Source organism: Balaenoptera physalus (genome assembly GCF_965194825.1).
Source record: "Balaenoptera physalus genome assembly, chromosome: X".
Taxonomy (NCBI): Eukaryota; Metazoa; Chordata; class Mammalia; order Artiodactyla; family Balaenopteridae; genus Balaenoptera; species Balaenoptera physalus.
In genome coordinates, this window is record NC_138903.1 from 46,389,989 (window position 1) to 46,412,861 (window position 22,873).

The window sequence follows — 22,873 nt, forward strand, 5'->3', positions numbered from 1 at the left end:
CCCGCCCATCCATCCTCCAGGCGCCCTCATGCAGGCTGTGGGTAATTCTGCAGTTGGGACTGGCCTCGGCAAGTACCCAGCATACCCTGCTCCGCTCCCCCCACCCCCGCCGCCATGTCCACTTCATCCCACCCTGATCCTTGTCACTCCTCTCGTCTCCTAGCAACCCAGCCTCACAGGGGATCAATGATGCACTTGCCACCACATCTATGGGTGGCAGATCTCTCTCTGATTAATGACTCAGCTCCCGAGGGCAGGGACTGGCTCTGCAATTCCTCCTCACCTCCCCGTCTCAACAGCCAGCCTGGCGTGGAGTGGGGGGATGTAACGGATACAGTGAAAACCTTCATGATTGGCTAAATGGTAGATTGTGGTTGGCAGGATTGACCTGGGTTGGCTGCTGGAGTGAGCCCGTGACATCACCACCCTGGTGAACTCGTGCCAGGTGGGGATGGTTATCCCCGCCCCAGTGCATTGTGGGCAGGATCAATGACGTATCTTACCCAGACTTGGTGCCACCAGCTGTGAACGGACACTGAAGTCACCAGCTCTTCCCACTTCTCCCCAGCCTTTACGGAGGGTACGGTTGGGGATGCTTAAGAGTGTGGGCTCTGACAGAAATAAACCCCTATGACAAAGGAGCCAAGAATATACATTAGGGAAAAGGCTGCCTCTTCAATAAATGGTTCTGGGAAAACTGGGCCACTTTCTTACACAACATACAAAAATAAACAAAAAATGGATTAAAGCCTAAATTGTAAGACCTAAAACCATAAAACTCCTAGAAGAAAACGTAGCCAAGTATGCTCTTTGACACTGGTCTTGGCAGTAATTTTTTGGATATGTCTCCTCAGGCAAGGGCAACAAAAGCAAAAATGGACAAATGGGAGTACATCAAACTAAAAAGCTTTTACACAGCAAGGGAAACCGTCAACAAAACAAAAAGGCAACCTGCTGAATGGGAGAAGATATTAGCAAGTGATATATCCGAAAAGAGGTAGATATCCAAAACAGCTAAAGGACTCATAGAACTCATTATCAAAACAAAACAAAACAAAAAACAAACCAAGAGCCCGATTAAAAAGTGGGGCAAAACACTGAATAGACATTTTTCCAAAGAAGATAATGCAGATGGCCAACAGGCATATGAAAAGATGCTCAACATCACTAATCATCAGGGATTACAAAATCAAGACCACAGTGAGGTGCTTCCTCATACCTGTCAAGTGGCTATTATCAAAAAGACAACAACAAGTAAGAAATGCGGGCGAGGATGTGGAGAAAAGGAAACCCTCATGCACTGTTGGTGGGAATGTAAATTGGTGCAGCCACTATGGAAACAGTGAGGGTTTCCTCAAAAACCTAAAACTAGGGGCTTCCCTGGTGGCGCAGTGGTTAAGAATCCGCCTGCCAAAGCAGGGGACACGGGTTCGAACCCTCGTCCGGGAAGATCCCACATGCTGCGGAGCAACTGAGCCCGTGCGCCACAACTACTGAGCCTGCGCTCTTAGAGCCTGCGAGCCACAACTACTAAGCCCGCGTGCCACAACTACTGAAGCCCGTGAGCCTAGAGCCCATGCTCTGCAACAAGAGAAGCCACTGCAATGAGAAGCCCGCGCACTGCAATGAAGAGTAGCCCCCGCTCGCCACAACTAGAGAAAGCCCGCGCACAGCAACGAAGACCAAACGCAGCCAAATATAAATAAATAAAATAAATTTAAAAAAAAAAAACCCAAAACTAGAACTACCATATGATCCAGCAATTCCACTTTTTGGTATTTATCTGAAGAAAACAAAAAACACTAATCACAGAAGCTGTATGTACCCCTCTGTTCACTGTAGCATTATTTACCCTAGCCAAGATATGGAAGTGCCCATCGATAGATGGATCAATAAAGAAGAAGTGGTATACATATACACAATGGAATATTACTCAGCAATAAAAAAAGAATGAAATCTTGCCATTTTCGACAACATGGATGGACCTAGAGGGTATTATGCTAACTGAAATAAGGCAGACAGGGAAAGACAAATACCACACGGTTTTATTTGTATGTGGAACCTCAAAAACAAAACAAGTGAGCACGGGGAACAAAACAGAAACAGAGTTAGAGACACAGAGAACAAACTGGTGGTTGCCAGAGGGGGAGCGGGTGGGGAGTTGTGTAAAAGAGGTGAAGGGATTAGGAGATACACACTTCCAGTTATAAAATAAATAAGTCATGGGGATGGAATGTACATATACGGAATATAGTCAATAATATTGTAATAAGTCTGTATGGTGACAGATGGTAACCAAACTTATCGTGGTATTCATTTCCTAATGTTTAAAAATGTGGAATCACTTTGTTGTGTGCCTGAAACTAATACAATATGGTATGTCGATTTTAATTTAAAAAATAAAGAGTGTGGGCTCTGAATCGAGTATGCCTAGGTTTGTGGGTCACTCCTCCTCTGACGGCCTGTGTGACCCTGAGCAGCTCCCCTAAATTCTCTGTAGTCTGCTTTCCCACCTCATCAACTAGGATTTTTTTTAAATTTGTTTATTTTATTTATTTATTTTTGGCTGCGCTGGGTCTTCGTTGCTGCGCACGGGCTTTCTCTAGTTGCAGCGAGCGGGGGCTACTCTTCGTTGCGCGCTTCTCATTGCGGTGGCTTCTCTTGTTGCGGAGCCCGGGCTCTAGGCATGCGGGCTTCAGTAGTTGTGGCGTGCGGGCTCAGCAGTTGTGGCTCACGGGCTCTAGAGCGCAGGCTCAGTAGTTGTGGCGCACGGGCTTAGCTGCTCCACGGCATGTGGGATCTTCCCGGACCGGGGCTCGAACCCGTGTCCCCTGCATTGGCAGGCGGATTCTTAACCACTGCGCCACCAGGGAAGTCCCATCATCAATTAGGATTGATATCTTGCAAAATGATGGGTCTGCGAGAGATTAAATAAGGTGATAGAAATACACTGAATATTGTCTGATACCTGGGAAAGGATCAACAAACGTGAAATGCCATTTTACCCGTGCTAAACACACCCCCAGTGACTGTCTGAATTCAGGCCTTTGAGTTTCAAGAAGAAAAGCCCTGCTTGACTTACCTTCTCCCTTGGAGCTGGGAGACAAGCCTGGCAGGATGGTTGAGCTCCCAAGCTCTCTGATGAGATCACGAGTTCAGAATCCAATCAACTTACCTGCTCTCAAGCGCCTCTGTCTGCAGAAGACTCGTAGATTTCTGCAGAAATACAGCTCAGAGGACTAGCTAAAAGCACAGACTGACAGAGAGCAGAATTCATTTTCAGTTCAGAAGAATCTCATGGGCACTCGCGTGGTATACAACATTGGACTCCGGGTGTGGGGAGAAAAAGTAGATTTCATCGCTCATGCCTCCTGAATGAAAAGGGAAGCTATTTATTAGGAGAAAAATGTTTGCGAATCACAGATCTGACAAAGGGCTTATATTCAGGATATGTAAGGAATTTTTAAAAGTCAACAGTAAGAAAACAAACAACCCAATTAGGAAGTGGGATAGGGACTCAACGTAAGCGCGTAATACAGTGTTGAACATCATAAACCTTTAGGGAACTTCAAATTAATACCAAGATGAGATACCGAATCTCGTATTGGAAAGGCTAAAATCAAAAGTCCTGGCAACACCCGGCGCTGGTGAGGGTGGAACTCTCACACTTTTAGCAGGTGGGAATGCAAAACAGCACAGTCACTTTGAAAAACAGTTTGGTAGTTTCTTAGAAACTTAGACATACATTTACTTATGACCCAGCAATCCCACTCCTGGGTATCTACCCCAGAGAAATGAAAAGCCTGAACATGCATGCTTAGAGCTGTTCTATTCACAACTTCCCCAAAATGGAGACAGTGCAAATGTCCTTGTGTGGATGAATGGATAAACAAATGGTATCCCATGCAATGGCCACCTGCTCTGCACTGAAAAAGCACAGACTGTCGATAGGTGCCTGTCAGCTTCATGCAAGATGGTGCACTGTGCTACATGCGAGAAGCCCATCTCAGAAGGCTACAGGCTGCGTCATTCCCTTTACAGGACACCCTGCCAAGGACAAACTACAGTGAAGGAGGACAGATCCTTTCTGTCAGGGATTGGGAAACATCCCAAAGGAAGGGGAAACAACAAAGGGGCAGCACCTGGGCGTTTTCGGGGGTGATGGACTTGGCCTGTGCCCTGGTCACGGTGGTGGTCACCTGAATCTCTCCATGTGTTAGAGCTCATAGAACTGTACACCAAAAGAAAACCAGGCTGGGGGCTTCCCTGGTGGCACAGTGGTTAAGAATCCGCCTGCCAATGCAGGGGACACAGGTTCGAGCCCCGGTCCGGGAAGATCCCACATGCCGCGGAGCAGCTAAGCCCGTGCGCCACAACTACTGAGCCTGCGCTCTAGAGCCAGTGAGACACAACTGCTGAGCCCGCGTGCCACAACTACTGAAGCCTGCGCGCCTAGAGCCCGTGCTCCGCAACAAGAGAAGCCACCGCAATGAGAAGCCCGCGCACCGCAACAAAGAGTAGCCCCCGCTCGCTGCAACTAGAGAGAGCTCGTGCGTAGCGACAAAGACCCAACGCAGCCAAAATTAAATAAATAAAATAAATACATTTATAAGAAACAACAACAACAACAACAAAAAGAAAACCAGGCTGATCTTACTATATGCTAATTTGAAAAATCCAGTGGTAGATTTTGAAGTAGGTGCATCTCTCTATATTCTTTGAATAAATATATCTTGGGTGAAGCTAACAAAAATTACATCAAATGCTATATTAGAACTTTAGATCAGCTGCTCAGGCACTGCTGTTTTCTAGAGAGCTAGTTTTCTCAGAGAACTGTTACTTACGAACTTTAGTAACCAAACAGCGGCTCCCAGCACATTCAAGGGCAAGAAACAAAAGGACACTACTGAGACATGGTTAGAATCCTATGACTTGCCTGTGTACACAGGCTAAGATGATCACACCTCCCAGAAAGAGTCTCTTCACATTTCAGTCACTGAGATCTGTACTTCAACCAGTTAGTTCAGTTCTTCTGGGCCATCGCCATCCTGTTACACAAACATTTGGTGTGAAACATTTGGAAAATGATCTTAACCCAGTTAACTCCCAGCCAATTTCCACGTGTCACAAGGAGTCTCTCAAGATGATATTTCTTCATGTAGAAAGTCAATTCTCAAATAAAGAAAAGATTTCACACACACACACACACACACACACACACACACACACACACACACCTTGTAAAAAAATACTGAGACTTTAGAAACTGACTCACAACTAACCCACGTCTGATCATTCTTTTCTCTCTTCTTCTCCCTCCATCCACTCTGTGAAATGAATATTTGGCCATGCTATCTGTACGTGCCCCACGAGCTTCTCAAACCACACACATGACGTGACTCGTGAGCCTCTACACAAGGCATTAACCCCAGCCAGCCCTGTTGAAGTCGGCTACCTGGGGGCAGGGGGGTGGCTGGGGCAATGAATTCATCATCTCACCCCATTTCATTCCTTCCACAGTCACTTGCCCCACATGAATAAGGATCTTGCACCAACTCTCTGCTTAAATCACCGCTGCCTCGAGTCTCCATCGTCATCTCACGTGGCTTCTGAGGACAGGGAACAGATTTTAGTTGAGATGAGTGAAGCCAGAGAGACAGCCCATTGGTCAGAGCTTCAGTTTGGGAGGTGATGTCTCTCGATGTACTGCTTCCCCACTACGATGGATAATTTAAAAGTCAGCTTGGCTTGGCTCTGGTGCCCCGTTGTTCAGATGTTAGCAACTAGACGGTGCTGTATGAAGGTATCTGTGGCTGTGATCGACACCGCGACAATCAGTAGACTTTAAGTGAAGCAGGTTACCCTCCATAATGGGGCGGGGGCGGGGGGCGCTTCTTCCAATCAGCTGAAAACCTTAAGGGCAGGGATTGAGGCTTCCTGAGGATGAAACAATTTAGCCTCAAGGCTGCAGCCGAGAAACCCTGCGTGAGACTCAAAGTTGCTGGCCTGCCCTGCGGATTTCGGACTCCAGACTGCAACCTGATTTCCAGCCAGCCGACCTGCCCTATAGATATCAGAACTGCCAGCACCCACAATCCCATGCTCCAGTTCCCTAAAATAAATCTCTATCGGTTGTGTTTCTCTGGAGACGCCTGACTAATACGCCCCCAATATGTCACATCTTTCTCAGTCCAACCCAAAGACATTGCCTGAGTCACCATATTATCCCGCGCCAGGTGCTGTGGATTAAAGAAGTGTGATGGGGGATGCTGCTGTTTTTTTAGTGCCTTCCACGTGTCCGGTCATGGGCGCTATAGGTGTTTTACATGCGTTATCTCCCTCAGGTCTCCCAACAAACCTCACCAGCAGGCAGAGTTATTGCCATTTTACAGATGAGGAATCTGAGGCTGAAGGAGAGTGACTGGGCTGGCAGGGGCTGCACTGGAACCCAGCTTGAGTGTAAACTGTGAATTCTGGGGTGGAGGGAGATGACTTTGGGGAGAGGAGTTTGGGGACAGGTCCCAGAGAGTTTCCAGTGCCACGGGGGAGCAGCAAAACATCACACCCTTTGCTACCAGCCCTGGGCACCCTCCCGCAATGGAAGCAGCCCCAACCCATCTGAGGACAGAACTGGCATGAACTGAAGGACGCACACAACAGAAGATGATGTCCGTCTGTGGCTTCCAGTTGGGAAGACGCCCCAAGGAAGAGCCAGGCTTCTGGTGAGGGGTCATCCAGGTGTGAGGGAAAAGCTCGAGGAGCGTGGCAGAGAAAGAAAGAGCCTCTAGGGCTGGACACAGATGTCTAATGTGATCTTGAAGTTCTTCCTGGAGCTCCTGCAGGGCAAGGCCTGACCTACAACCTGCCCCGTGGCAGCGTCAGTAGTTGTCATGACGGGGAACGTGCCAGCACATTTCTACGCGTGCCTCATTCCATACTCACAAATACAACCCTCCTCAGTTCGTATCGTTATTAAGAATAATTAACCCATTTTCAGGTGAGGACAGTAAGGCACAGGGGGCCAAGTAAATTTCTCAAGATGATACGATAGCAAGTGGCAGAACTGGGCTGAAAGGAAGGTTGTCTAGAATCAGAGCTAGTGCCCTTACCCACGACACCATACTGTTCCCTCAGAAAAGGAAAAAAGGAAGGAAAAAGAAAAAAGGAAACCCACGATGCTCACTATATCAGGAAGTCTGCTTTGGGCTGTGAGTAAAGAGAAAACTCCTCAAACCGGCCTAATCGGAAAGGTAACGCACAACCACACGGCATGAAGCCAGGAGACAGGGCAAGCTCAGGCGCAGTGTACATATACACAGAGAGCAGTGGGAGCACAAAGGAGGGCACGGGGGGAGGATAAGGCGCAGGAGTGGCTACAGAAGCAAGGGGAAGACGAGCAGAGCAGAGGGACAGAGCTCCCGGGGACCTGCCCCAGGACACCGGTCAGCGGGTTCACACCGTCCATCCTGCTGATGGGAGCCCGAGTGACAGCTACACCTCTCACCCACGAAACAAAGCAGCCTGGCTGTCCGGGCTGTATTCATCCAACAAATACTCACCCAGGGCCCACCTGGTCATCAATGCCCTCAGCAAAGTGCCCAAAGCAGCCACAACCTAGGACAGACCTCAGTCTCAGGAGGCTCAAGATTATCCAAGATACCAAATCAAGGGGAAGAAAAGTGGGGAAGAGACGGACACCAGACACTCCCAACAGAGTCGGGATAGAAGACGGGATGCTCCTCACCCGCTCCAAGGAACAGAAATTTGAGCCGAGGATTTTCAGTGTTCGCTCATTGACAGTACGCGTTTTCAGCTGAGAAACGGCTGCTATAATAGTTATGCACCAGGAAGGGGAAACGTGGGTGTTACTCTGGTACAATAGGGTTCTGGACAATGCGGGGATAAAAGACACAAACAGCCCCTGGACCAACGGAAAACTGAGCAGAGAGATTTGCTCTAGCCCCTCATTTCGGATATACTGTTTGCAACAAACGAATTGACAGCATAACAACAGCTAACACTGCTCTGGGCGTGTACCTCACGTCATCATCACTCGCAAGACGGTAAACATGTTCTGAGCACCTGCGGGGCACCAGGCTCCAGGACCTGTGCTTTCGCAGACTTTGTGCCCACGGGAACATTTCACGCAGGAAAACGGTCCTCAAGGAGCTCACAGTGTGGCGGGCAGGGAGCCAGACTGAAGACAGTGGCGAAACAAGCGTGATGAGAGCCTTGGCCGCCGGAGCCACAGGATGCTGGGATCAGGTGGTGAGGGATGGCTTCACCCGGGGGTGGGATAATATATAATAGTATTGTCCCCATTTGCAGATGAGGGAACTGAGGATCAGAGAGGGTAAGCATCTCGCTCAAGGTCACACTGCTAGGTAGTGGTCCTGACCGGTTTTCACCTACGTCTGTTAACATGCAGAGGTCTCTGCACTATTCATTATACCAATCTCTCTCTCTCTCTGAATGTTGTCACCTATTTTAATTCACCATCACCACCTTAAACATTCCCTTGGCTCTACTTACTCCTTTAATACATAAATAATCTGCTGAACAAAGTACAGATTTCCTTTGAGCACATCCAGCCTCTCTCCACTTTATAAACAAAATTTCCTTGCCGGGCACGTCGGCCCCGCCCAAACCGGAGGTTTACATTGAGTCTGTATCGCACTCACAAGCTGGGTAAAGAAAATGGGTCACTGAGATCTGCAGTTTTACTCACCTATTTCACACAGTCTCAAGTACAATTTTAAATGTAGCCAATATTCAAGGAAAAACAGTAGAACCACTGCTTCCCTAAAACAGCCACTCACAAAACATTTCATTGAATGCCAACGCGTTCTAGGTAGGAGACCCAGCCCCTCTCATAAGGAGTTGTGGAAATTCTTTTCCTTAAAATACGGAAATCCTTTCTTTTTATCCATTTTCTCTGTTGCTGCTGCCCTGAGAGACTCAGGCAAGCAAAGCCACTTCACTTTTCTATTTCTGACAAAACAAACAAGCAAAACAACCCTAACCCACAGGCACACAGACACATCTAATACACCCAATAGACGTATGTCACATATAAGGAAATGGCTATTGGAAATACAAACGGAGACCCCCAAACTAATCATAGATCCAACTTTCTGACCACAGTAGAGGTCTACTGCCCAGGATCAGCTGTACTCCAGAAAACCAGACCACCAAAGACACCTTCCTTTTCTAATTATTATACACTGCTGCTTGTCGATTCATGTGGTAAAAGTTTTCAAAATCATTCCACACCAACACAGGAATCAAAGAGCCTGTTAAAAGTATGTACCCATTCCTAGTCGTGTCACATCACGACCCAATTCTCTCACACACTCTCGAGGAAGAATTCCTCTGATGCGTTCAATACAGGAAACGCATTTGCCTTGAAAACACTTCAATTATTTTGTCTCATTTTGTGAGGTGGGACATGAGGTGGGGAGGGAGGTGATGCCAAGGAAACAGACAAACTGTTTCTGAACCTGTTGAACACTGATTCTAGCCCAGTTATCCCGGGGGTCGACCAAGGCCCACTGGAAGTTTCAACATCGTCTCTTTCGGCTTAAAAAATGGCAATCCCCAACCAGAGAAAGAGAAATAAGCCATACACAGACTGTCCAACAGGAATTCTGACACTCAAGAGGTAGGGCATCTGCGGAAAGCAACTGTTCTCTCAGAGAGAGCACCGATCCCAACTGGCTAAAGAGAAGGATTCTGGTCCTGTGACACTAACGCACACCTGGTCGGTCCTAGGGAGACGTCTCCCTCTGTCTGCGTGTCTGTCCCTGTCTCCATCCCTCACTCTCGCACCTTCTTTCCCGGGATCAGGTTTCCGCCATCAGGACGCCAGTGCACCGCCTCCCATCCTCAGACCTGGCGGGAAGGCGGGAGTGGCGGGGGTGCGGGCCGCGCCGGGAATAGAAGGGTTAAGACCACCGAGGGGAGGAGTCCTCCGGCGTCCTATAGAGGCTACCCGCCCTCCACGGGAGGAGGAGTCTGCGGGTCTGCGTCTGAAGTCATAGGGATGCGACATTCCCCGCCCACCCCCCCACCACCCCCCGCCCACCGCCCCCCACCCCCCACCCCCCGCCCCTTATAGAAGTAGGGTCCCCGTAGGCCTTCCCTGGGTTGTAGTGGGCCGGGAGGGAGCCGGGAGTGGCTTGAAGGAGAGTAGGTTCCTCCCCGGGGACGGCGGCAGTAGGGCTGGGAGATTCGGAGAAGAGAAGGCAGTGCCCGCCCCTCCCGGCCGCGCACCGGAGCGCCTCTCCCAGGAGCTTGGAGAGTAGAAGGGACGATCGCTTCTGGAGTCGCAGCAAGAGTTTCCGGCCGCTGGAGATGACCTCGCAGACGACGCATGGTCGTGGTGGGCTATTGGGGTTGGAAGGGGGGTGGGGGCGGGCTTCTCCCTGACTGCCTGGTAATTTGTGTTGTTGCGTGCCTACGTGAGAAGCAGCTCCTGTTACTTGATTTTTTTCTTACCTAGTTCTTACCAATCACACCCCGTGTGATACATCACACTGGGAAAGACAAAACACAAACTAATAAACAGACTGACTTTATTCTACCAATTGCAATTGGGAGAGCACCCCAGATCTGAAGATCAGACTGTCAGCAGGGTGGTTTTGCACTGTACTTCATTTCGTAGAGAGTAGTAGACAAGTTACAGTGGGGACGTTTGCAGGTGGGAAAACCGTTCAGGGGAGGTCTCAGTCAACTGAGCAGGAAATGATTATCTTTGTGACTAGCTACTTTCAGGAGGACTGACTTTTAATCTCAGTTACTAGTCATGAGACAAAAAACAAGGAGCTGGAGGGTCTGTATCTGCGCTTTAAGGAAAGGAGGAAGGTCTGTATTTGGCCTTGTAGCAGGTAAACCCAGGAGTCACCTGAGACTTATGAGAAGCCTTATCTTGAGTCATAAGGGGAAGGGTGGTCCTTTGCAGTAAGCCATTTCGGGAACACAAAAGTCTGCAGAGATTTCTTTACTGTGGCTTTTTTCAGGGCTCAGGTGAAGTTCAACCTTGTCAACATGGTAAACATGAGCCAGGCATCTTTCATGCCTGTCCAAGTAGATAAGTCTATAAGCAGAGAGCTTCCCTTTTTGCCCTGGAAGTAATCGACGCTCGAACAGCACTGTATAGTTATCGAAAGGTTATATGTTTGTGATCTACATGAAGGAAGCAAAAAGGAGTTATTATCCCAGAATAGGACCATCATCCTCATCTTACAGTTGAGGAAACTGAGCCACGGAGAGGTTAAGTAACCTGCCCAAAGTCACAGAAGGAGTAAGTGGTGGGGCCTCGATTCAAATCTAGGTATCTGTGGCTTCATCACCTCCCTGCTAGGCAGCCACACACCGATGGTTTCCAGTTCCACCTATCAGGCTCAATCCTCTCTCCTAAACTACAGACTTCCCTAGTCAACTGACAGGTCCACAGGGAGACTGCACTCAACAAGTGCTAGGCAACTTCTGGGACACTGGAGATGACTTCACAGCGGAGAGAAGTGTTAGACATACTTGGTCCCAAAGGCCCTGTGCCCACTCCCTGGAGGGAGTGAGGGGCTAGAGGAGGAAGAATTGGAGGGTCTGAAGGGGGGGCTATTTCTCTGAGAGACAGGCTGATGGACTGCCATTCTGCATGCATGTGACAAACACTTGTTACTTTGAATGTATTTATTTTTCTTTTACACTTGGCAATGCATGGTACATGGTGAAAATACACAAAGCAGATATGTAAAACCAAGCAGATATATGGAGGGAAGATACATTCCCATTGTACCTAGGGAGTACCTGACAGTAAAACAGCGTGCTGCTGTGTAAAAGGAGGACATTCTCATAGACTAAATAAATGAAACGCCAGCCCCTGTAGGCCAGCTGTTGTACCGTACTACTGTACTTTTCAAGGCACTGTGCTGTAAGATTAAAAAATGTTTTCTTTAATAAATAAATAAATGAAACAGAAATTAGTCTTTTTCTTAGTTATTAGTCTCTTTCCCCTATCACTGTTGAGGCATCTTGGGCACAGAGTGGTTAGGTCAGCTCCCCCAAGTCATTCAGGTAATACGTGTTTGAGCCCCAAAGGCAAGGAATACTCAGCAAGTCCAAACTGAACCCATCCACAACCCCTCCCCACATAGCTGCACCTCCTCTACTGTTGCCTAACTCAGGGCAAGGCAGCCTTCTCCCCAGCTGCTTAGGCCAGAGATCCTTAAAGCCATCCTTGCCTGCTGCCTCTCTCTCACCACCCTCTCAATCATCAAGCCCCACCTTTCTGCCTCCTAAGTCTTTCTAAGTAAGATCCTGACACTTCTCTCCATCGGCACAGTGAGTTCCCTAGTCCACGTCACCCTCATCTCTCTCCTTGACCACCACCAGCAATCCTGATGCTTTCCAACGCATCGTCTATCCTACTGCCTGAGGAAGCTTTCTTAAGTCCTAACCTGGGCATGACACCCCTGCTCAAAACTCTGCAGGGGCTGCCCGCTGCTCTTAGGATAATGTCCAGCCTCCTGGACTAAGCACAGCAGGCCTTGCCTGCCCCCAAACGCCTGATCTTCACCAGACCCCCTCCTTCTGCTCCAAGCCCCACTTGATATTCCAGCGCACCGAGACCTCTTTCTGTTCATCAGATGGCCGGTGTGCTCACACTCGTCCTCCCTCGCCACCCCTGCCCGCCCCCCCCACGGCCCCCACCACCCACAGATTTCACAACCTCACACGTGCAGTTCCCTCCATCTTACATGCCCTCCCTCCCTCCTCATCTATCTGATTCCTTCTTAGGTTCAGCTGTCAGGCTGGGTAGAGCAATTTCCATTTTTCCTGGGGAGTACCTGGATGAAAAGCCACAGTTACCAGATTTGATATTTTTACCGAATGGAAGGTGATGGAGATTTCATTATGAATTCCGCACATGGACACACGTTTTACTGTGGTTCACAACGAGCTGATTTGAAATGCAATCTGATGGCTGAGTTTTTCTGGGAAAGGCTTCCTTGCTAAGAACAGGATACAGACAGAAAAGCTCTCGCCTTATGTTATATGGGCCCACTGTTGCCTTTGAATATGACCTTTGGAATTTGGCCACAGTTTTGGAAGCATAGAGGGATCCAGGGTGACCACCTGCTTCACAGTGAGGAGGGATAAGCTGAACAATGGGGAAAAAATCTGTCACTTTATGGTATCTGTGACCCAGTAAATTGAACAGGCTTTGAACTGCCCTACCCATGGACTTTGTTTTGATGAGATTTTCACTATAGTTTATAGTCTGAGTTTCTGTTAGGACAGGAGAAAGTATATATATATATATATATATATATATATTTTTTTTTTTTTAATTTATTTATTTTTGACTGTGTTGGGTCTTCGTTTCTGTGCGAGGGCTTTCTCTAGTTGCGGCAAGCGGGGGCCACTCTTCATCGCGGTGCGCGGGCCTCTCACTCTCGCGGCCTCTCTTGTTGGGGAGCACGGGCTCCAGACGCGCAGGCTCAGTAGTTGTGGCTCACGGGCCTAGTTGCTCCGCGGCATGTGGGATCTTCCCGGACCAGGGCTCGAACCCGTGTCCCCTGCATTAGCAGGCAGATTCTCAACCACTGCGCCACCAGGGAAGCCCCAGGAGAAAGTATATTTACAGGTCCTCCCTATGCAAGGTTTGATTTACTAGTCCCCTGTGGTCATCAGGGAGGCAAGGATCAGCTGCGCGCTCAGTATGGGGACCCTCTTAGGGAATCTGACAGCACCTTCCTGCAACTCCTTAGGTGTCCCCACTGCTGGTTCTGCCTGCTACAGACCCAACTGTGAGGACTGACTTCATTCAGTACAACTCCTCTGAGCAGAGCACACCTAAGTATGAAATGAAGTGTGTGCCTTTGATATGTAAAGACAATTAAAGAGATGGCAATGGCACCAGTTCCACCACCACTACCCCAACCCCCACCCCAGCCAGAGGGTGGAGTAGATGCCCAGAGGTCCCCGGCATGCTTACCTCCACACTGATGTGTCCCTAACACAGGGCGCAGTGTAAAATGGTTCACCCGGAGCCTAGTTACTGAGCTAATAATGGGAGCCGGGCATATGCGGTTTTATTTCCCATAGATCCAGAGAAGTATCAACCCCCGCCTTCCACAGACAAGGAAACAAGCTCAAAGAGGTTAGGTCACTGATGCAGTAAAGGCTGGATCTGGGAGTCAAGCCCTAGTTCTGCCCGACTGCAAAGCCCGTCTTCTTTGCGGTCACGACAACCCACTTGGCTTGTGATTCAGGTGCCGAGATGCAGATGTTGTTCCGTGACAGGAAAGTCATGACTGTCCCAATACCATGTCCACCTGTGAAATGCAGGCACCCAGTAGGGCAAAGCCACCCTGAAAGGTTCTAAGACCCTCTCTGTGTTTGCCTTCGCAGGAGCTGCCTTGCAGCCAAGAAACTGGAGTCCACCGGCGCAAAAGGACTGCCTCAGAGCCAACGGCCGGGCAGGACTTCAGCCTCCCCTGTGGGGAGGCACTCTGCCATATCAGAGAGGCTTTGCAATCAACCCTCCCCCAGTTATGTCTCCACCAGTCTCACTCTATTTGTCAGATGTAAGGAACTGAGAGGCAAGCAGAGGCAGAGGAAGTGTTTTTAGTGGCTGCATGACAGCTCTGGAGCTGACCCAGCTGCCATGGTGGTCTGGAGCCAACAGACTGAGAATGGAAATCTGGCTCCACCCGTGTTCATGTCTCTGCTCTTCAGCTTGTGTCTGTCAACTGTGGATGATCCAAGTGCCACCTGAAGAACCTCCCCACCCCGAGAAGTGTGTCCTGACCAAACACCCACACACCACACACCCCCGCACACTATGGCAGGGGTCAGAGGCTCTCTTCTGTGTTCCTAGGGTTCTATGATTTAAATCCTGCCATGGCTTTTCTCACACAACAGGGGGCAGTCATCTGCTTGCAGGTTGCAGCCCCCATCATCCCTGCATCCCCAAACTGACCCCAGTAGCGGAGACCTAGTGTCTGGTCGGTGCTTTGAACTTGTTTCCTCAATGAATGAAGGACCTCGACTCAATGTACTTGGTCAATAAAGGGTAGCTCTTCTTGGACCAGTTATTTCTGTGTTAAAACTGACACAGGAGAATGGAGTAAACAGGGCATATCTCGAGTCAGATTCTCTTCCCTTTGGTGGGGGGAGGAGCATTGCATCTTTCATACGATCCCTAATTCCGGAAACTCCTAATCAAAGAGGCTGCAACGTTCATTACACACGTGTGGGTCACTCTGTTGCCCCATCAGCCACAGTTCTGGCCTCACAGCGGAACCTGGGTCAAGATCCTTAGAGCACCGAATGTTCACTGAATGTCTCCCAAGTACCAAGTGGCTGGTGCCCAGTGTAGGCCCCGCAACTACGCGTCCAATCGATGGACTGTTGAATGAACGCAGGCTGCTAGTGGAGTCTGTGACGCTGTGCCCAGAGCACAGGTGTCCATGGAGTCAGGGACATGAGCACAGTTAGGAAGGGTATGTCAAGTCCAGGTGAGGCCATCAGCCTCACTCGGAGCTGCCCCTCACGCGGTCCTCCTAGTTCCTTGCTTGCTCCACCTCGACTCTCTCTGCTCTTCCCCCACGTCCTGCCTCTCACTCCTTCTAAGGCCTGGCACAGGCTTGTCATTCAGTATCTGTGATCCCTCCTTGTCCTTGTCAGTCAGCTGACTGAGCAGATGCCCAGCTGACCAATTTATGTATCCCCAGCCATCCAGCACAGTGCCTTGACCACAGTTGGAGCTTGGTGAACGATTCAATGAATAGTCACTGTCACACACACACACCACACACACACACACACCACACACACACACACACACACACACACACACACACACACGCACACACAGTTACCATCAGACTTATCCAGGTCAGTGCACAGTGCCTGGGCAGCCACCCTGACCTGGATTAGGACATAAGGAGCACTGGTAGTTTTGCTAGAGGGCAACTTTGAGCTTCCCTCAGGTGCCACAGCACCACTCTCAGCAGGGCTAAGAAGCTGTCTGTGTCTGTTAGGGGTAAAGACTGAGACTTCCTGCCTTCAGACACTCAGCGCCCCCTGGTTAGGGTTGATGGCGGTTCCTCAGGACGCTCATCACTAAAGTGCCGTGACGCCCTCCCAGAGCTCAGACCAGGAAGCCTTCTCCCAACAATAATGGAGTACCCTACCCTGTTACAGAAATGGGAATTATAGCTGTTTACCCCTCTTAATGTGGTTTCTCCCCTTTGCATTCACGTCCACATTTCTTCCCTGAGTCACCCAATCCAACTCTGCTAATTCCCAACGGGTTACTGCACCAAGCTGCACCTGCATCTCACTTGCTGTGCACAGCTCTATCTGGGAGGGTCGGATCTACCTACTGAGCTATGTATTTTCTGTCTCCCTTCCCTTCTGAATCTGGAGGCTCCCAGGCATCAAGAAAAGTGCTCCAGTTGGCCCACAAAAGGGGCGGTGCTGCAGGGGAGGCTGCGACTCTCATCCACAGCCTGGGTCAAAGCAGGACTGCGTTATAAGCGCCACACGCTGCCCCACTGCGCCACGGAAGCCAAAAGAGCAAAGGTCTAAGAAGTCCTAGTACAGACACTTATGTGGATAGAACACCAGCCTCTTCCTAGGGACCTGTGAGCTGTTGTTTGGTTTGGGCTTATATCGTCCATGGCCTTTTTCACAACGCTTGCAGACTTAGCTAACCTTCCATCAGGACCTCTCTGCTCCCCCCACCCCCCCACCCCCACCCCCACCACTGTACCAAAGATCATACTCCTCACTTAAGTGTGCTGACTGGGTTTTCACTTTGCAAGGATACCAAAACAATTTTTTTTAATCCTGAAACGTCAAGATACCTAAGAGAACAGGTCTTCAGAAAAACTATTTTAAAATTATAATAGAAAAACTGGCTATGTAACAATGAAGATACAGCACATTAAAAGGTTATTTGGGCATTATCTAGAATTTCACACTCAAGAGAAAAACACTTAATACGTGGTCTACTGCCTTCCAGTTCTTTTTCTCTGCAGTTTTAAAAATTAGGACATGGGGGGAGGTAATGTCTTCATACTTTTCTATCTGTTGTTCTGTTTATCATTATAGTATGGTTATGCTACTTCCCGTAATGATGAGGATGAGGATGCTGATACTGACGTCGGTAGGAGCAAACACATGTATAGAGCTTGATATGGACCAGGAACTGTTCTCTGTGACGTGTGCATATTGACACGACACCCCGTGGTCTTTCATGCACTTTGGAGACATCATGTTCAATCCATACACAGATCCCTGGTAATCTGATTCATGCCGATGGACATGCTCACTTGCCTTTTGATCCAGAGGACGCTGGGCACTGCAGTGTATTCCAGATTCGGGGGTCAGATACCACACCTCTCTGTTCCTTTCAGGCCTGGGTAGCAATCTGACTCAGCTCTTGCCAGCCAGGTGACTTTGGGCAAGATCCTTCACCCGTTAACCTCTATGTGTCTCAAGCTTCCTCATCTGCAAAAAGGGACGGTAACGTTAAAAATGCTTACCTCATAATGTTGCTGTGAGTACTCAGAGACCTTATTATACACATAGAGCGCTAAACACAGTCCAGAAGGGTGAGCTTTTACTCTTGTGTCTCTTCACTTCGGTTGCTGCTTGTAGCCATATCCCTCTCTCCCTGCCCCCGTTGCTTTCTCCTCAACCACTCCCACTGCACTCTCTCTCCCCTTTGCCCCCTCCCTCAGACTCTCTATCCAAAAACACTGTTTACCATCTCCTCAGGATGTAACTCAGAAAATATTCATACCATCACCCTTTGGTTAAAAAAACGTGAATATTACTGGAAGAAATAAGAAACACCATAAAACCGGCAATGTGAAAACTACACAAGAAATAAAGTCCTACTGATGAACGTTTGAGTATTAATACTTTTGTATCTTCATCAGATTCAGATATTCAGAAATTGATACAGGAGAATTAGACTTGATAAAAATAATGGCCCCCCAGAAGGGCTATATGATGAGGTTCTTGGGCCTTTAAATTTCCCTCTGGAATGCTTTTGAAAATGTATATACTCATGTTGTACAATCGTCCAGCGATCACTTACTTTCCCGTCATTATACAAATCATACGAAGAGGTCATTAGACTTCTAATTTCCTAGAGAATAGGCACTAAACTTTTCCATACGAGCGCCTGATGAAACCCCAGCATTGCATTTAGGCTTCACAATATCCCCATAAGGAGAGTTAAATACTCATTATGCTAAAAAAAAATATATCCACACCCATGCCCCATACATTCAGTTCTTGAGTCCCTGAGGGGCTGAAGTGATAGTGCAAAGTCCATGTGGTGAGTCAAAGGTGGTCTTGACAATGTCTCTCTGGAACACTCTCCAGGGAAATGTGGCAATGGTAACAATATTAACAACAGTAATGGCAACAGCTAGAATTCACCAGGAACTTGTCACATGCCGAGCACTGTCCTGACAACTTCCCATGTCTTAACACGGTCAGTGCTCTAAACTGCCCCAAGAAGTAGTTACATTTACTCCTAACTAGTGTTTCCACGTTACTAACGGAAGAATTGAGGCACAGAGACGCTAAGTAGCCTGCTCAGGGTCACCCAGCATAAGGGCTGGAGCCACAGGTCTGTGGAGGCATTGTGGAAAACTCAGTGTGTTCTGTATTTACTCAGTCAAGGGCAAGATCCAATGTGGCTACTGCAAAATATGTAGAAAAGCAGCTAACACATAACACAAATTGACCTTACAGCATGGAGCTGCACACTAAATAGAAATCTGGTTTCTTCAGAAATCTTTTAGATGGAGGCTTGACAGGATTGGAATCAGGATGTTTCGTGGAAACAATGATCTGAGAGCCTCCTTAGAACAGCAGACAGCATGTCAGCCTCCTAGCCTGAAGGTCTTGGGTTTGTGCATCAGAGAAGGCAGCAAACCTCTGTCACCTCCACACGCTCCCGATGGAGAGAGAAACCTGGCAGTAGGGAAAATAAGACCGTTCCTCTGCTCTGGCAGTGCCCAGACAAGTTGTCCATGTCAATCAGCACTGAGGAATTATGAAAAAACAAACAAACAAAAAGTGCAGATTCCATGATCCGCACTCAGTGAATCTCATTTAGTGTGGCTACGACGGTGCCCTAGAATCTTTGATTTTTCACTCTGCCTGGGAAACTCTCAGGAACTTTATTAAACTCCTTTGGTAGCGAGACTGTCTCCAATGTACTGACTCTTCCCAGGACAAACACACAGTTGGGAAGACCAACCTGAGAGCACAGGAGACAGAAGGCAAAGGACACAGCGTGAGAGTCAAACCAAGGGCAGGGCAGTGGATCTTCTGAGAAGACATCACCACCCCACTGGCCTGTCTCTCTGAGGCTTCAGTTTATCTCAGATCCATTCTCTTCATGGCCAGTGGGTGGAGGTGGTGAGAGGAGATGACCTTTGAGATCCCACATGGCCTGGGCTTTTCTCGGGGGCCATGGGACACAGACAATATGAGGTTATATGACCTATTTTCCCCACCTCCAGTCAGCCTCTGCTTCTCTCTTGCACCCTCACCCCCTCCATGCCACACAAGCCCAGAGCAACCAGAATTTAGGAAAAATGTCTTCCCTTCACCCATCAGACACCTGCCCCTGACCTGAGGAGATCTTCTCCCCTCTTCTCCTCTCAGCTGTCCTCCTCTGACCTCATCTGCCGTGCCAAAGCAGACAGCCTTCCCTAGTAGCTTAAAGTCCTCGCCTGGCCCGTGACTCTGGTGACCTAGCCTGGAGAGGTCTCGTCCTCTCTGAGAAGGACCCCAGACCTGGGAGCCAAGAGCCATGACGACCACAGAACCATCCTAAACGTTGATGCCTACGGCAGTGATTGACCTTGGAAACGAAGCCTTACCTCACACCCCATCTGTCCCTGAACCGTTATCTTGTCACAGAAAGCAAGACAGACGAGGAAGGTGCCTGGAATCCTTCCTGGGGAGTCCTGTGTCCTACTGCATGCTGCCATGCTATTTCCCCAGACCAGACCCTGACATGGACCATAACATTCCTATCCTTTGGATGTGAATAAGAGGTCTGGGGATACCGTCATAAAATCCTATTCTTGTGGTTGATAACCAGTATGTTATGTGGTTTACTACCACAGTGATGCATCTGGTAAGTAAGTGGAAGCTGACACGAAGTTTCAGAGGGTAGGTTTGGGTGTTGAAATGATTGGGAGGAGCTACCGGCATCTGTGGGCTGAGGGTTACAGGGAGGCAAACACTTTCTAGCAGAGAGTTAAATAAAGTGGATTTTCCATAATTGTGATTTCCCTGTGAATTAAGGGAAGCTTGAATGTTGCTTTCTCTGGAAACTTACAAAGAATCCTTGAGTGTTTTAGAGAACACATACTGAAGGCCATTCTGTTACTGGCTTTGAGCTTGACGCAACACACCAGTATCGCTTGATAGCTGAGGTTGCACACGCCTAGAGGAATGAGGGGAATCCAACTGTGCTGACTAGACGGATCTTCAGGATATGCTGTCAAGGGACGGGAAAAATTACGTGGGAAATGTTCATAGTGTGATCTGCCATGAGTTGCTGAACAAAGCCAGATAAGCCCATTGTCTTTGAGGCACTGAGGTTTTGTTTCCATGTCTGTCTCCCTCACCAGACTTTTAACTCCTTCTCAGAAGGCTGGAAACACACCCCGTTCATCCTGGTGTCCTCGGGGCAGAGGACCTGACACACGGTAGGAAGTCAGTCCACACTTGTGGAGCTGACGTAACGGGTGAAGGACTGGACCCAGTGTCTTAATGACGAGCGAGAAGGATGTCAGTCTGCAGAGGGAGGGAGGGGAATGCCACAGGTCGTAGGACCCAGGCAGCACAGTGACACCAGCCTACACTGCAGTACTGACGTCAGTTACATCTCTTAGGGTTCCAGGACTCGGCCATTTAAATACAGATGTCATTAACCATGAAGGTCTAACTTAGAAAGCCAGGAACCTTACGGCTTAGTTTTTTGTATGAACCTTTTGTAGCTGAGGCACCTGAGGCACCAATTCAGGCACAGCATACTCTGGTCACTACTCGTCCAGGCTGAGGCCGTGTAGGGATATTCAGGGCTCACACACAAGGAGGGTAATTCCGAGGCTTACATGTATCCCTAGAAACAAAGGGTTCACGACTGCTAGGTTGCCCCGAGCAGGACATACATCAGGCAGGCAGGACAGCTCCCTGGGGCCCCAGTGTGGCCTCCCACCGAGGAACCTGCCCCCCTAGGACTCCCTGTCCAGTTTGAATAATCCATCGGAGGGAGGTCTTAGTTTCAGAGGCACTGCCTGGAGGCAGCCCGTTCCAAACAGTTCTGTCTGTCCAGGACCCCAGCGCATCCTCTTTCCAAGGGTGAGTGACACCTGGAGGTGCTCTGCATGCAACGTCCAGGGGCTGGGGCCACTCCCGCGGTCCCACAGTCAGAGCTCCCTCAGGTGTGACTGGAGCCTCAGCAGACAGTTTGCATTCAAAGTGCTCACTGGATTGGGATTGACATATATACACTAATATGTATAAAATAGATAACTAATAAGAACCTGCTGTATAAAAAAATAAATAAAATAAAATTCAAAAAAAAAAAAAAGTGCTCACAGCAGCTCTGAAGGCTGCACGGGGAGTATTCCTTTAGGAAACATAGAAAATTCCCAGGAACAGTTTGGACAGACAAGATCATTAATGCCCTCGCTCCCTCGCTACGCTTCCCCGCCAGGTGCCAGGGGTGGTGTGTTCTCCATTGTTATACAATCACTGTGTACAATCCTGAAATCAAAACTTTACATTTCTTTAATTATCTCCTAATGTCCCCCAAGCCTTTTGTATGGAAGGGCTGTAGGCAAGAAAGGCAAAAGTACTTTCATAGCAAAACATGTTTTATAATCTAACTGTAAAGACATTATGTTTCGCAACTGGCCAGGACAAAATCCTGAATGTTAAAAAATTTTCAAAATGGGTTGACACAACCTCCTGTCCTTTTGTCTCTCTCACTGATCCCGTGAAGAGGCTGGAAAAGCTCATTCTCTCGCACTGAAGAGTCATATGCCTAACGTCTCGTCTCAGTTGTCTCAAACATCCGGATGCAACAGCCACAACGTACAAAGCCATTTTTAAAATTCCCCCTTTTCCCTCTCTCAGGGACGCTTTACTCAAACCCCTAGCAGTAAACTGACACTCACCAGGGTACCGCACAGCGGCCGGGGAGCTCAGGCGCGAGTGCCGGGAGGGGCTGGGGCTGCAGCAGCAGCAGCAGCCGCCAAGTTGAAGAAAAGCCTGCAGAGCTTTTTCCCCTTCTTGCCTCTAGTTTATCTGAAGCTTTCTCCAGCCCAGAACCTGATTGTATTTGCTTTCTTCCGCTTGCAGGAGAGAGCAAGTCAAACTTTCAACATTTTTTGGCCGACCCAGAGTCCACCTTTTGTAAGGTTCACATCCTTTTGCCCCAGGCCTGGAAGAAATAACAAACACCAAAGTCAGGAGCTGCCCGCACTCTCCCCGCCCCACCCCACCCCCAACATCGGGCAGCACAGCAGAAGCAGCCGAGGATGCAGTGCGCTAACTCTCCTGGATCTGGATCTTTTGTTTTCAAATTCTGTAAGTAACACCTATCACAACAGTCAGTGGCTCAGCTGCTGTTTCATAGCACGGGTACATCCACAGTCACCAAGCACAGAAGGATCGTCATCCCTACTGCTTCATCCTCCCTTTACTCAAACAAGGCTTTCACCGTATTTCAGCGAGTCACAGTCTCGCTAGTGAATCCACAGCTGCCACCACTGTTTCAGATGCCCCAAGACCACCCTTGCTTTTGATGAGTTCC

At 48.8% G+C, this 22,873-nt stretch overlaps 3 long non-coding RNA genes across 8 annotated transcripts in view; 1 reads left to right on the forward strand and 2 right to left on the reverse strand.

Annotated features, from left to right (window-relative positions):
- Nucleotides 1-10,041, reverse strand: part of LOC309651952 — a 19,638-nt gene extending 9,597 nt beyond the window's left edge. For 2 of the 6 annotated variants that reach the window (XR_014258487.1, XR_014258488.1), the window contains exons 1-2: nucleotides 5,500-10,041; nucleotides 504-5,048 (exon numbers count right to left, since the gene is read on the reverse strand). This is a non-coding gene — a long non-coding RNA (uncharacterized lncRNA). The remainder of the gene's footprint in view (nucleotides 1-503; nucleotides 5,049-5,499) is intronic. The other 4 variants (XR_014258485.1, XR_014258486.1, XR_014258483.1 and 1 more) reach the window with 4 other exon arrangements.
- A 62-nt stretch (nucleotides 10,042-10,103) lies between these two features.
- Nucleotides 10,104-15,094, forward strand: LOC309651953. Its single transcript, XR_014258489.1, has 2 exons — nucleotides 10,104-10,381; nucleotides 14,416-15,094. It is a non-coding gene; the product is annotated as an uncharacterized lncRNA (long non-coding RNA).
- Nucleotides 11,674-22,475, reverse strand: LOC309651954. Its single transcript, XR_014258490.1, has 2 exons — nucleotides 22,236-22,475; nucleotides 11,674-17,523 (listed from the first exon to the last, which is right to left on the reverse strand). It is a non-coding gene; the product is annotated as an uncharacterized lncRNA (long non-coding RNA).
- Nucleotides 22,476-22,873: the final 398 nt, after the last annotated feature.